Below are 15271 nucleotides of genomic sequence, written 5' to 3'. Positions count from 1 at the left end.
TAGCGGTGTGGCTGTTTCAAGATGCACAATAAGGGGTAATGAAGAAAAATGGGCTGCATAGTCGAGTCGCCAGAAGAAAGCCATTGCTGCGCAAATGCCACAAAGTATCTTGCCTACAATATGCCAAACAGCACAGAGACAAGCCTCAAACCTTCTGGAACAAGGTAATTTGGAGTGATGAGACCAAAATTGAACTTATTGGCCACTACCATAAACGGTACATTTGGAGAGAGGTCAACAAGGCCTATGATGAAAGGAACACCATTCCTACTGTAAAGCACGGAGGTGGATCGCTGATGTTTTGGGGATGTGTGAGCTAGAAAGGCACATGAAACTTGGTAAAAGTTGAAGGAAAGATGAATGGAGCACATTATCAGCAAATACTGGAGGCAAATTTGCACTCATCAGCTCGGAAGCTGCGCATGGGACGTACTTAGACGTTCCAACATGACAACGATCCAAAACACAAGGCCAAGTTGACCTGTCATTGGCTTCAGCAGAATAAAGTGAAGGTTCTGGAATGGCCATCTTAGTCTCCTGACCTCAATATCATTGAGCCACTCTGGGGAGATTTCAAGCGTGCAGTTCATGCTAGACAGCCCAGGAATTTACAGGAACTGGAGGCTTTTTGCCAAGAACAATGGGCAGCTTTACCATCTGAGAAAATAAAGAACCTCACCCATAACTTCCACGAAAGACTTCAAGCTGTCATTGATGTTAGAGGGGGCAATACACTGTATTAATAACTGGGGTATGTGAACTTTTGATCAAGGTCATTTGGATGTTTTTGGTTGTCATTAAGATTTAAAAAGAGAAAACACAGTAGTTTGACAATAAATGGTTTCACCCAACCAATAGCCATGAGTGGAGAAAAAGTTTTTTTGTTATCATTCATATTCTCTGAAACAAGGTCAAGAAAGCAAAAATTCTGTTGGGGTATGTAAATGACGCACCCCCTGGGCCATATTCTTTTAGTGGGAATATCCGGAGCCGGATCAGATGGGGGTTGTAGTCTTCCGAGTGGCTATGACCCGGTCCGTGCCCAGGGTGTCAAACTCAGTTGTATGTGGCAGTCCTTACTGATGTTACTAAAGTTCTTTATGTCGACTACGCCACCCGTTGTATTGCGGTCACTATGGCCGCCGCTGCAGCAGGGTCCGCTGAGGCTGATGGTGTAGGTGCAGCTTGTGATGGTATAACCCCCAACGGGTGGGGTATAGCCTCAGGGGGTCAGGTTCAGAGGATGGGGGTTGTGGTGGTGCAGCATAGGTGTTAAAGGAAGACAGAGTCGGGTTATGCAGTTTAGGGTATTTACTCACTGCTGATGTTCCGGTCACTCCAGCTTCAAGTGACCTCCCGAGCCGTGCTGCATCCACCAGGTCCTGGATCCAGCCAACCCCCAAGCAAGTCCGGAGCGTGACCCTGAGCTCTCCTTCTGTCCTTTCTCTGGCCGTCCCCACTAGTGATCCACCCAGGTCCAGCTCCCTCGGGCCTTCTGTTGGGAGACCCTTGGCCTTGGGTTCCCTGACCCTCCACGTGGTATGCCTTCGGGGTGGATGTGGTGGGTGGCCGTGGCAGACGCTGCCCACGGCCTCCGGTCTCTGGCTGGGGTGTGTTTTTGCCCCCACCAGCTTGGGTTCCGGTACCCTGATGCCGACTCTTCACCCGTGGATTGGATTTGGGGTCTTAGAGTCCTCTCTTCTGCTTCCCCCTCTGGGTCTCTCTTTCTTTCTCCTCTCTCTCTCTCTGGGACTTCTCTGCTCCTCTGACTTCTCTCTGCAAAGACTCACAGCCTGACTGACTGTGGCTGACTGACCCTGTTCTCTGATGGTGCCCACCTTATATACACCCTCTATGTGTGAGCTCAGGTGACCAGCACCCAATGAGCTCCTATCTTTACCCAGGCTGCTCCCCCTATCTGCCCCTACACTACTTGGGATGTACCACCCCCCTCCCACTCCAGCCAGGAACAGACTCGGTCGTACCTGCACATTTCTAAGTGGGAGTACCGTCGGCCTGCTCCTCGGAAATGGGATGTGTGTAGTGCATGCAGCCTACCGAGCTCAGGTCCACACTCCATCCTTACCCGGGAGTGGAATATCACACCTCTGGGTTGAGGTGCAATACCCCTGTAGCAGCCGAATCCTCAGGGTGCTACATTCCCCCCTGGTAAATCACAGCACGTCCTCGGGCTGTAAGACATAACACCAAAACATACAAATTTTTGCATAAACATATAAAACATATAAAACAATATATATATATAGATCAATATAAAACATTCTCGTCGCCTCTGGCTCCTCCTCCGGTCACTGTGCAACGTGTGACCGGGTAAAGTGCGACAGTCTCTCTGGAAAACTGGTTTTCCTGTAAAACCGGTAGGGGGCGCTTTAGGACGCGCAACTATTTACAGGGATATGGCCGCTCTCAGTCCTCGGCCAGGTATTAGGGAGGAATGACCGCTCTCAGTCCTCGGTCAGTGGGATTTAGGGAAATACGGGTAAACAGTTCACACATGCTGGTCCCAACGGGGACTATATTAGCAACAGCAACAGTTTCAGTTCCAGTTTCACGCAGTTTACGGTGCCCCGACGGGCAACTATATACAGCTTCTGCTTCGCTGTCCTTAGCGACGGCGTCCTCCTGCTCTTGCTTTATTGTTACCTTTGGCTCTAGTTTCAGACCCGTCCGGGCACGTATGCTGGGCGAACAGGTCCTCTCCCAGATGCGGCACTCTTGGTCTTATGGGCGCGGTGGTGTTAGCGCCCGGGTTGCCCGGGCCTTGCGGCCAGGCCTGGGGTATCTGGAAGGTAAAGGGCACCGTAAGGACGGCGGCGCCCTGGGCTACTTGGCCCTGCGACCAGGCCGGGGGCTCCGCGGAGGTAGGGGGCGCTGTTGGTATTGCGGCGCCCGGGGGTACTAGGCCTTGCGACCAGGCTGGTGGTACTTCCTGCTTGGTCACGCTCGGGGTCGAGGCGTGTGACGTCACAGGGGTCGCGGCTCCCGTTTGAGGCCTAGTCTGCGGCGGTGACGTTGCAGCGACGGGCACGGCAGGATAGACTTCGGGCTCTGCGACGGGGAGCTGGGGCAGGTACGCGGTTTCCCGGTTTGGGGTATAGACGTCCCCTTTACCTGCCTCCACTCGTTCGGCTCCCTTCTCGGCGCCGTCTCCGGCCTTCAATCCTCCCGCGCCATCCTCAGAGGCGGTCTGTTTCCTCGTCTCGGGTGGCGTGCTCCGCTGACAGGTCTCGGTCTGCTGGGCCATCTCACGGCTCCACTCCGCCAACGTCTCTCGCTGCACCCGGGCCATCCTCCTTGCGAGGCCCTCCAGAGCGGTCTGCGCACACTCCCGGTCTCGGGGGAGCTGTGCTAGGACCTCCACTAGGCCTAGTGGGGTCGTTGTTTCCAGCAGGCTCCTGACCAACGGGTCGGTGCTGCTCTGCTCTCCTACAGTTGTCTCCAGCAGGCTCCTGGCCAACGGGCCGGTGCTGCTCTGCTCTCCCTCCTCTGTTTCTAGCAGGCTCCTGGCCAACGGGCCGGTGCTGCTCTGCTTTCTCGCCATCTCCGGGTAAGCTCCTCCGATATTCTTCTCCAGGCTTCTTGCCTCCGGGTGCGCTCGCTCTCGACTGCTCCAAGCGGCACCCATCTTTGTTCTCTCCTTTCGTCTCCTCCCCCTTCGAGGGCGGTCCCGGGGCCACTTGGTGACTGTCAGCTCCAGGGGCTGTTCTTTCACGCTGACAGACACCTCTAGCATCACAGTCTCTGTTGGTGGGGGCGGTTTCCACTTTTGGCGCCATCTTCGGTCCTGGCCCACGATGGGAGGTGGCCTCTCGCCACCCTCTGGCACGCCCATAATGGCGTCCGCTCTTCCAAGGCGGGAAACCTTTGGAAATGGCGGGAATCGCTTCCCAGTGGCGGGAAACTCTGCAGATGGCGGGAAAACGCTGTTAATGGCGGACAACCGGCTGGAATCGACCTGTGATGGAGTCCGATGGCGGGGACCCTCCGGAACCGGCAGGAGACTTCTTTTTGAGGTAAACTTGTTCTTTTCTTCAGGCGCGCAGTACCCGGTTGTTGTGGGCACGTAATCCTGCCGACTACGCCAAAGTTGACGCGCCCCCTGGGCCATATTCTTTTAGGGAGAATATCCGGATCAGATGGGGGTTGTAGTCTTCCGAGCGGCTGTGACCCGGTCCGTGCCCAGGGTGTCAAACTCAGTTGTATGTGGCAGTCCTACAGATGTTATTAAGTTCTTTATTGTCGACTACGCCACCCGTTGTATTGCGGTCACTATGGCCGCCGCTGCAGCAGGGTCCGCTGAGGCTGATGGTGTAGGTGCAGCTTTTGATGGTATAACCCCCAACGGGTGGGGTATAGCCTCAGGGGGTCAGGTGCAGAGGATGGGGGTTGTGGTGGTGCAGCATAGGTGTTAAAGGAAGACAGAGTCGGGTTATGCAGTTTAGGGTATTTACTCACTGCTGATGTTCCGGTCACTCCAGCTTCAAGTGACCTCCCGAGCCGTGCTGCATCCACCAGGTCCTGGATCCAGCCAACCCCCAAGCGAGTCCGGAGCGTGACCCTGAGCTCTCCTTCTGTCCTTTCTCTGGCCGTCCCCACTAGTGATCCACCCAGGTCCAGCTCCCTCGGGCCTTCTGTTGGGAGACCCTTGGCCTTGGGTTCCCTGACCCTCCACGTGGTATGCCTTCGTGGTGGATGTGGTGGGTGGCCGTGGCAGACGCTGCCCACGGCCTCCGGTCTCTGGCTGGGGTGTGTTTTTGCCCCCACCAGCTTGGGTTCCGGTACCCTGATGCCGACTCTTCACCCGTGGATTGGATTTGGGGTCTTAGAGTCCTCTCTTCTGCTTCCCCCTCTGGGTCTCTCTTTCTTCTCCTCTCTCTCTCTGGGGCTGCTCTGCTCCTCTTCCTCTGCTCTGCTCTGACAAAAGGATGACAGACTGACCCTGTTCTTTGATGGTGCCCACCTTATATACACCCTCTATGTGTGAGCTCAGGTGACCAGCACCCAATGAGCTCCTATCTTTACCCAGGCTGCTCCCCCTATCTGCCCCTACACTACTTGGGATGTTCCACCCCCCTCCCACTCCAGCCAGGAACAGACTCGGTCGTACCTGCACATTTCTAAGTGGGAGTACCGTCGGTCTGCTCCTCGGAAATGGGATGTATGTAGTGCATGCAGCCTACCGAGCTCAGATCCACACTCCATCCTTACCCGGGAGTGGAATATCACACCTCTGGGTTGAGGTGCAATACCCCTGTAGCAGCCGAATCCTCAGGGTGCTACATAAACTTTTGAGCACAACTGTACATTTTGAAGAACTGAAATAAATTAACTTTTTGATGATATTCTAATTTTGTGAGATGCACCTGTATTTAGAAAGGGGAATGTTAATACATTGTAGAAAACTGTTCAATCCAATCAAAATTGGGCAGTTTAGGTGAAATGTATGTAAACTAATGAACTTCTTTTAGTGGACATACTCCACTAACAGTTGAAACCAGAAGTTTACATACACTATATAAAAAGACACATATGCATGTTTTCTCAATATCTGACATGAAATCAGAATAAACCTTTCCTGTTTTACGTAATTTAGAATTACCATCATTTTTAATATTTATTTGCCAAATGCCAGAATAATGAGAGAGAGTTTTCGGGCATTTTTATTACTTACTGCAAAGTCAAAAGTTTACATACACTAAGATTACTATGCCTTTAAACAATTCTGGACTGCCCATATAATGGTGTCATGTGTTTGGAAGCTTCTGTTTTTTTGGTAACATCTGAGTTAGTTAGAGGCACAACTGTGGATGTATTTTAATGCACACCTGAAACACACTGCTTCTTTGTGTAGCATCATGGGAAAGTCTAAAGAAATCAGCCAAGATATCAGGAAGAGAATTGTGGACTTGCACAAGAATGGCTCATCCTTGGGTACAATTTCAAGATACCTGAAGGTGCCTCGTTCATCTGTACAAACAATTATATGCAACTACAAGCAAGATGGGAATGTCCAGCCATTATACCACTCAGAAAGGAGACGGGTTCTGTGTCGCACAGATGAACGTGCTGTGATCCAACATGTGCATATCAATCCAAGGATAAAAGCAAAAAACCTTGTGAAGATGATGGCGGAAGCTAGTAAGATTGTTTCAATATCCACAGTGAAACGAGTATGGTATCAACATGGGCTGAAAGGCCACTCTGCCAGGCAGAAGCCATTACTCCAAAAGAAACATAAAAAAGCCAGATTAAAGTTTGCAAATGCACACAGGAACACAGACCTTAATTTTTAGAGACAGGTCCTGTGGTCTGCTGAAACTAAAATTGAACTTTTTGGACATAATGACCATCGTTATGTTTGGAGGAAAAAGCTTGGAAGCCTAAAAGCACCATCCCAACTGTGAAACATGGGGGTGGCAGCATCATCTTGTGGGGTTGTTTTCTGCAGGATGGACTGGTACACATCACAAAATAGATGGCATCATGAGAAAAGAAGATTATGTGGCAATACTGAAGCAACATCTCAAAACATCAGCCAGGAAGTTAAAGCTTGGGCGGAAATGGGTCTTCCAAATGGACAATGACCCAAAGCATGCTGCCAAAATGGTAACAAAGTGGCTTAAGGATAACAAAGTCAATGTTTTGGAGTGGCCATCACAAAGCCCTGATCTCAATCCTGTTGAAAATTTATGGGCAGAGCTGAAAAGGCAGGTGCGAGCAAGGCGACCTACAAACCTGGATCAGTTACACCAGTTTTGTCAGGAGGAATCGGCCCAAATTCCGACCAACTGTTGTGAGAACCTTGTGGAAGGATATCCGAAATGTTTGACCCAAGTCATTCAATTTAAGGGCAATGGTAACAAATACTAATGAAATGTATGTAATCTTTTGACTTTGCAGTAATAAAAATGCCTTAAAACATTCTCTCTCTCTCTCTCTCTCTCTCATTATTCTGGCTTTTCGCAAATGTTAAAAATTATGGTAATCTTAATTGAGCTAAAATGGGAAAAGTTTATTCTGATTTCATGTCAGATATTGAGAAAAACATGCATGTTTCTTTTTATATAGTGTAAGTAAACTTCTGGTTTCAACTGTACATGGTTGCCAATATTTCTTGGGGGCATTTAAGTCCTACACTCACCCCTTTCTCCCACCTCTCCCAAAAATGCCCGATCCACACTGGAATAACCCCACTTCTGGGTGGGATCTATGTAGGGTGTAGGCTTATATAAGCTCCACCTCCTTTTGGACCAGGAGTTCTGTAAATCTGGGACAGTTGGGAACTTTTTTTTATTTGAACCGACACCGATAAAATGAGAAATGTTGCAAAAAAAATTAACACTTTTTACTTTTAGATTTTACTATGAACAGAATTCTAATAATTCTAAAATGCAGATCTCTCAAGATGTCAGTTTTACACACCACTGTAAATAGAGACTAGGATAATGATCACAGTTTCCATACATTGTATGACTTAAACTACTAAAGCAGTTAACCTTGTATACTATAAATGTATCAGCTATGACATTTCAGACTGTCACCTGTCAAGTAAGCTCACTTCACTTTTCTGATTCCAGCATACACTGCCTTTGATTCAAAGTAACACAAAAGGAGACAAATAATGCTAAACGTTTATTACATGATTCATTTTCTGCAATGTTAAATGAAATATTTAATTAAATAAAGAAGGAAATGAAACGTAGGATGTTTTCTTATCAGATGGTTTTTGCTATCTATGTCTACTGCTTTGCAGAACCTGCTGTCTGCAAACTAAAAGCAACAGGCTTAAAGGAATTCTGTAAGTAGGATCAACCCTTTGAAGCCATCTATATGCTCATGCAGGTCATATGAAGTCGAATAACATGATCCCTTCACATCTACAATCCAATGTCTTATTCCAGAGAAATCAACATTATTCATATATGTAAATGATCTGTTTAGGTCTATGAGTCAGACACTGATCTGCATGAGAATCTGCTCCAGAGTTTAATTTAAATGAAAGGGAAGTAGATCTGAACCTTGCTTCCTTACAAACACATTTGCTGCAGCTCTCACAGCTCTGCTGTATTACCATACTATTGCAACACTAGCTGTCCAGGAGATGGAAGTTGAAACACTGAGAGGAACCTGCAGAAGTGTTAGTTATAACCACACACAGCTCTGCAGTAAGATGCCTTCGAATTATACGACGCACCCCTATTTTCCTCCCAAATTTGGATGAAAAAGAGTGCGTCTTATAATCCGAAAAATACAGTAATAATGAAACACATTAGCGGCCACATGTTGAGCATAGTTATTGGAGTCTATATTTGATTTCCCAATTGAACTTTGTTCCCTGCATCATTACTGTGGGTACAAAATTTATTTACAGCCATCCTATTACGTTGTGGTTTGGATTTTATTGTTAAGATTCTTTTATAAGTTACCAATGCTACTGATTCAATACATGGACAATGAATGGTGGGTGCCTTCCTTCTTCACATGGGTATAAAACAGTGGCTCATTTATTAGTACCTTTGAAATGTACCTTTGAACGGTTCAGGAAAACATTAGGAAATTTATCAAGACTGGTGTTTCATATGCCAGTACTCAATCCAAAGCCTGGTGGAGCACAGTGAGCCAAATTTATTAAAAGGCACATCTCTTGGGTTGTTTTTCAGGCGTCAAAAAATTAATTCAAGTACAATGTACACCAGTTTGTTGGCATACATCATAGAAAATGTATCATACAGTGGTAGCTCCATCCCTATTGTTATTCCTTGCCCATTTTTGAAAAGGGCAAAAGTACAAACGCAAAAACAATTTTCAACAAATTTTTCAACTTGTCCAGCCCAGTAAAATGGCATATAGGCACTGATAAATTCTTCCCATTGAGTCTAAAGGGTTTTCTGGGCTTTAAAGAAACAGCAGCTACCAATTTTATAAAATGTAAAAGACTATTCCTCTATAACATCAATGATCCAGTGCTTTCCCTTCACTTACCATCAAGACATCCACTGCCATCCACCACCAATCGCTGGCCGCAGCAGTCACATGCCAACATTTAATGAGTTTGACTCGTGTAGAGGTTAACAATGTTGTAAGACTATTTTAGAATATTATTTATGAGTACTTGAGTCATATTTGTTATCATATTTGAACTTCTAAAATAGGAATTCAGCTCAGTGCATTTTCATTTGCCTTGCGGAAATGTCAGGTTTGCATTTGACTGATTTCTGTGGAAGGAATACATCTTTCTTTTTCAATGTAAAAATGAAGAATTTGCCTGTTGTCATTTCTTGTTATAACAGGAAGCAATTAAATACATACAGCTGCATATTCCTACAATTCATAAGAAACAGAAGCAAAGTGATTGAAATGGTCCATGTCACTGACAAATGCACCGGAAATGTCCCATACTGCCAGTTGAATAGCTGCACTGTGGCTTTTATTAAGGAGTAAATTATGTCACAGACTTACATGTTCTGTTCTCGAACCAGAAGTTTCCACTCTTCGTACTGCTGAACTATTCCAAAGGGTGGCGCTGACTGCTGAGGTAGGAAGGGGGACCTCAGTGCTGGGCGGTGAACTAAGTGCTAACCACACTCTAGTCATAACTCCACCGGGAATTGGATGTTTCGCCCCCAGCAGTTCGCCCCCAGCAATTCGCCCCCGCACATTTCTTCCCCAGCATTTGGCCCCCAGGATGTTTTGCCCCTGCACATCTCACCCCCGCACATATCGCCCCAAGTTCGAAACGTCCGAGGGCAAAACGTGCGGGGGCGAATCTTCCTGGGGGCGAAATGATAGGGGCGAAATGTGCGGGAGCGAAATGTACCTGGGGGCAAATTGCTGGGGGTGAGCTGCTAGGGGCAAAACTTCCTATAACCAACTCCACCAGTGGGGGGTGCACCGCCCTACTTCTGGGCAGTACGTAGATATATTTGGTATTAAGCATGTGAATGAAGGTCTTGAATCACTGCCAGTCAGTAGACCAATGACAAGGTGAGCGTGGTGGCCAACAGGGGAGCACGGCTCCTTATTTATTCCATATGTGCCACCTCTGCCTAATAGGAAATAAGAATGAAAGAGTGAACAACAAGGTAGCCTTTGGAACTGCTAAGCCAAAGAGGCTTGCAACTAGACTGTCTATGGTAGCCTTCATGAGATAACCAGAAAGAAGAAAGGTGGCACTCTCTGTCCCATGAAAGAACTTCTTTATTTAGGCAGGTTAAAACATGGATGCTGGGAAGTGGGTCATATGGAGGATGACAGCCGTTTCGTGCCTAACTGACACTTCAATGGGTCCAGGTCTTCGTGAGATACCAAACAATAGTTGTAAAATCTGAATGATCAGAGAGATAGGATAAGTTATTTTGCACAAATTCTTTACTTTCCAAGACTAATAGTAACATATTCATAGGGGGATTCTACAAAGCTCTAATCTCTTGAGGATGCTACTTTTTTCATTTCTCACTTTTGTTTTAAAGGCAATCTGTCAGCAGGATTTTGCTATTTAATCTGAGAGCAGAATAATATAGGAAAAGAGAGCCTGCTTACAGCGATGTGTCACTTACTAGGCTGTGTATTGTAGTTTCAATATAGTCAGTATTTTATCAGCAGGAGATTATCACTGTCTGACTAGGTCTCCCATGCAGACCAGTCAGGCTAATCTGTATAACCCCCGCTCCTACCACTGATTGGTCACTGATACACAGGAAGCTGCCAATCAGTGGTGTGGGCGGGGTTATACACAGCTCAGCATTCTGACCACTGTTACATTTACAACAGAGAAAATAGGGTTTCTATAACACTTACATCAAGCAATCCAGTAAGTGACACATCACTGAAATCAGGCTCTCTGACCCTACATCATGCTGCTCTCAGATTATATAGCAAAAATCTGAAATATTCGCTTTAAATCCAGCATTCTAAGAGCCACATGACAGCTCTTTTTTGCAGAATGAGTTGTATTTCTTAATAGTTCTATTTAATTTATCATAAAAAGTAATTGTAATTGCAAAAAAATGTAGGCTGAATTTGAAACAAAAATGCAGTGCTGCCATTGCTTTTTTGGGGTTCGTTTTTATATTTTAAAGGGAACCTGTCATGTAAAAAAAAATGTTATTAACCTCCAAATATGGGGTTACAGCTGCTGCTGTTACTGCTGCTGCTCTCTATGCCCAGAGAGGTGACTGAAACCTTATCGGTGGCACCCCTGTGACTGAAAGACAGAGGCTGCCGGGAAGGTGTCAGAACGGTATTAACCTGCAGATGAACCAAGTTTTTTTTACATGACAGGTTCCCTTTAAAAATTAACTGTTAACTTTATTCTTGCATTGTCATTTTTTTACAGGTGAATTAATAACATGATAATTTACTAATTTGGACCATCATTGACACAGTTGTAACAACTATGTTGATTTTTTTTTGTATATTGTAATTTTCTTTTGCGAATAGGAAATGAGAATTGATTTAAGGGGTTGTCCCGGCATCTAATATAGCTGGCATACCACTAAAATAGGTCGACAATACCAGATCGCTGGGTGGACAATACCTTGCACCTTGTAATGATAACAACCTATCCCAAGGACAAATCATCAATATCTGTTACATGGGCATATCCTTTATTAATGTCTCTTAATGTTTTTTTAAAAAAAAATTGGTGCTTTTTTTACATAATTGGGGAAGATGAGATTTGGATCCAGGGATTTTTTTCAACGAGTTGTTGTCAATCTTTCACCTCATTTATTATTATTATTATGATTAATATTATTATTATTTATCAAGCCATTTTGGAAGATTGTTGCCGAACCATTGATGATCTCATGAAGCTGACTGGGATTTCATGGGATTCCTGGCAGCAAATTTTAATGGAGGAATTGAGCATGAAGTAGTCAGAGAAACAATTTCCTGGCTGAAAATGGAGAGTACTGTGATAGAGATTTAAGTTTCAAAATGCACAAATTATTACACTATTTTTATAAATTAATTCTGAACCCCTCTTGGGGCACCCCCTCATAACAATCATTTCTGATGCCTTTTTTTCCCAAAAGGAAACAAAACTTCATAGGCGCACGTTGTTTGTGTGAATTAGTCATCACAAAATAGGTGAAAGATTGAACAACTCATTGAAAAACAAAATATTGGTGCCAAACACAACCTTCCCCAATAACGTTGGCTGTTATGCTAGCTCAATAGGGTTACTTGAACATTCACCTAGCGGCGGAAGCCTTCACTATATGCCTTCTGCCCTCTAGAAGACAATTCCTTTTTCTTTTGCATACCCCCTTTATGCTGTATTTATGCTGTAAAGGTTTATTATGCCCATACCAAACTTTGTCACAGCTATCAGCCACGGGGTTACGCAGATCCCACCACTGTCATTTTGCCACAGATGACACCGGAGAGATCACACAGATACCACCGCTGCCACCAGTTGTCAAAGGAACGCAACTCCGCTACCTCCAATTGTCAGGACAATTACGCAATTGGCTGATGAGTGATGGACGAGGACGAGGCCACAGCTGCTACTAGGCTGGCTATTGGGGAACTAACAGTGAGCTTATGGTATATACAACTCCAATTCCAACGCATGGAATATGCAGTGTGTATATACCCCCGTTTGGTCACTGCCAGCTCGGCAATAACAACAGAATTACTAGCTACCACCACCATTCATTTATACAGTTCAATTGGACACCCATTATAGGTAGCGTATGGCTTAAGGGGAGCGGTTTACAGAGCAAGAGGAACAGAGCTATTATATTTCATATATTTAATCCAGAAAGATAAGCAGTGTTTATGAAAAATATACAAGATGATATAAAAATTGGGCACCTGGACAGACTGAAGATACGGATGAACTCTTTTTATATATCAGATGTCTCTGTTTTCAAAAAAGTATGACATAGTGATCATGGGAGATTTTAACTATCCAGATATTTGTTGGAAATCTCTCTCAGACAAAAGTAATGGGCCCAGAAAATTCTTATCTTCTCTCGCTGACAATTTTATCTTTCAAAAGGTAGTAGAGAGAACAAGAGGATCTGCCATCTTGGACCTAATTCTTACCAACAGGGAGGAAATGGTTGAGGAAGTAAAGGTGGCTGGGAATTTAGGAGGCAGCGATCATGCTATCCTCGAATTTTAGATCACAAGAGGAGGAAGACCAGCGAGGACTCAGACTTTAAAGGGAACCTGTCATGTCTTATCTACTATGTAAACTGCCCCCATAGCGTTGTTAGTGATGCAATGTGCATCACTAACATGCTTTTTTCATTAAAATTGGTGGTAATAGAGTCTATAACATTTTATACACTTACAGTATATCCTACCTGCTCGTTTTAGTCATAGGGGTGTAATCCTCGTATTTAGTCATGGGCAGCACCGCATTCAATCAGGGCTGGCACCACCCATGCATTTTATATTTTGCTCTTGGCTAGCGCTGATATAAGTGGGGCGCTTGTGCAGTTTTACATGGCCAGCCGCGGCTCCCTGCGCCTGTGCAGTGAGGCTGTGTAGTTCTACACAGAATTCAAATGCGTGGGTGACACCAGCCCTGACTGAATGCGGCGCCACCGCATTTGTGAATGTGTCACGTCTGACCCTTTGCTACGACGTCAAAAATATATATCCCATAAATATCGGATTGATACAAAACCCCAATATTCATATCTGGACAATGAAGACACAAAAGTTGGAACACTCTCAGCAAAATCCTTTGAACCCAGGATGCTTCTTCCTTGGAACAAAGGCAGCCACTGCACTTCTCCTCTGCGAAAACAAATCTCAGCCTCCTTGTCTGTTTCCATAGCAGATATCCTGTTTTAATCGCAGGATGTCTCTGCTTCAAAGGTTGTTTTAATTAGTTTCTCTCTCCCTAGCTATAATTAATCCCACTTCAAAAAGGAGGTTGGAGTGTCAGCTCTTCTCCAGTTATAGGTAGTTTTCCCTCTTCCCCATATGTTCAATGTGAGGGGGTGCATGTCCCTTCCCTGGAAATGTCTTATGGATTCTAATTTTCCTCTATGACTAACTTGTTCTCATGTTTTGTAAGCATATTATTGAACTTCTGGAAGATAACCAGTCCAATTAGAATCAGTCTTGGTGTAAGGAACGACAACCCTAAAACCAGGAAAAAATGGCACACAGCCTTTGTCCCATCATTCTGTGTTAAATAAATTAAAAACTTCTTTGCTCACAGTCTGGCTTTCCTTTTTCACAGTCTTGGAGTCCCCAGAACAAACAAGATTTATCCACATTAGGCAAGCTGCTGTGATATTAGACGAGCTCTGAATATCAACATCAAGCCCTGACATTGAAAAGACATTTGATTATAACTTCAAATTTCAGATCCAGATACAGCTCCTTTTTACTTCTGAACCTTAGTCCCTTCTGTGAATACCAAGTGCCTTATTAAGGTTTAAAGACAGGAGTTGTAGACATGGCACTACCCCTTTAATGAGGTCACCAATATCCAACATATTTATAGCACGCTAATTATGCCTATAAGCGTTGCATGGTTTAACTGCTTCCTGTCCCAGCACTGGCTATTGACATCATATTAGACTATTCCACTTTCCATAAGGTCTTGAGTAAATGTCTCATCGTTAGTTCTGTCACATCATTAAGAAAAAGGCTTAGTTACCGAATTGTGCTCACTATAGCATCCGATTGCTGTCCCATTTTTTTCACGGACCCATTGATTTGTATTGGCGAGTGATCCGTGACTCGGATCAACATGGAAAAACACAGATAGAACTTGTACATGACTAACTGATGACTGAATGAGCCCTACGGATGTCTGCCAGTCGGGATCTTATACACCGCGTTCCAAATCACTACGCAAATGCAATTTTTCTCTGATTATCCTAAAAGGTCAATGCAAATGAGTCACTATAGTGTTCAAATCCTCAATCGTTAGAGGATAAATCAAATTTTATTAGACAAACCTCCCAATGATAACAAATTTTTCCAAAGCTAAAAAAAACAAAATGCACTGTTCCAAATTATTATGGACAACTAAGTTTCCAAAGATTTCATAGGTTGTAAAGAACTGAAAAGGGTCATTTGTTAAATTTACAGCATTAAGAGGTCATCTTCCCAGACCAAGCTACATGTCAACATAACATGTCAACATAAGACGCTTTCTTTGATCACTTTGACAATTCTTGCATCTTTGGATAGTTTCTGCTTGAATTTCCAGAACTGCTGTTTTCATGTGAACGCCCTCCCACCCTCATAGATCTTTTGCTTGTGGATGCATGAA

The sequence above is a fragment of the Phyllobates terribilis genome, unplaced genomic scaffold (assembly GCF_046119375.1).
Source record: "Phyllobates terribilis strain yellow unplaced genomic scaffold, ASM4611937v1 Scaffold_2__4_contigs__length_985480577, whole genome shotgun sequence".
NCBI classification, from domain to species: Eukaryota; Metazoa; Chordata; class Amphibia; order Anura; family Dendrobatidae; genus Phyllobates; species Phyllobates terribilis.
The sequence above is the reverse complement of the archived record's forward strand: the minus strand, read 5'-3'. Positions refer to the sequence as shown.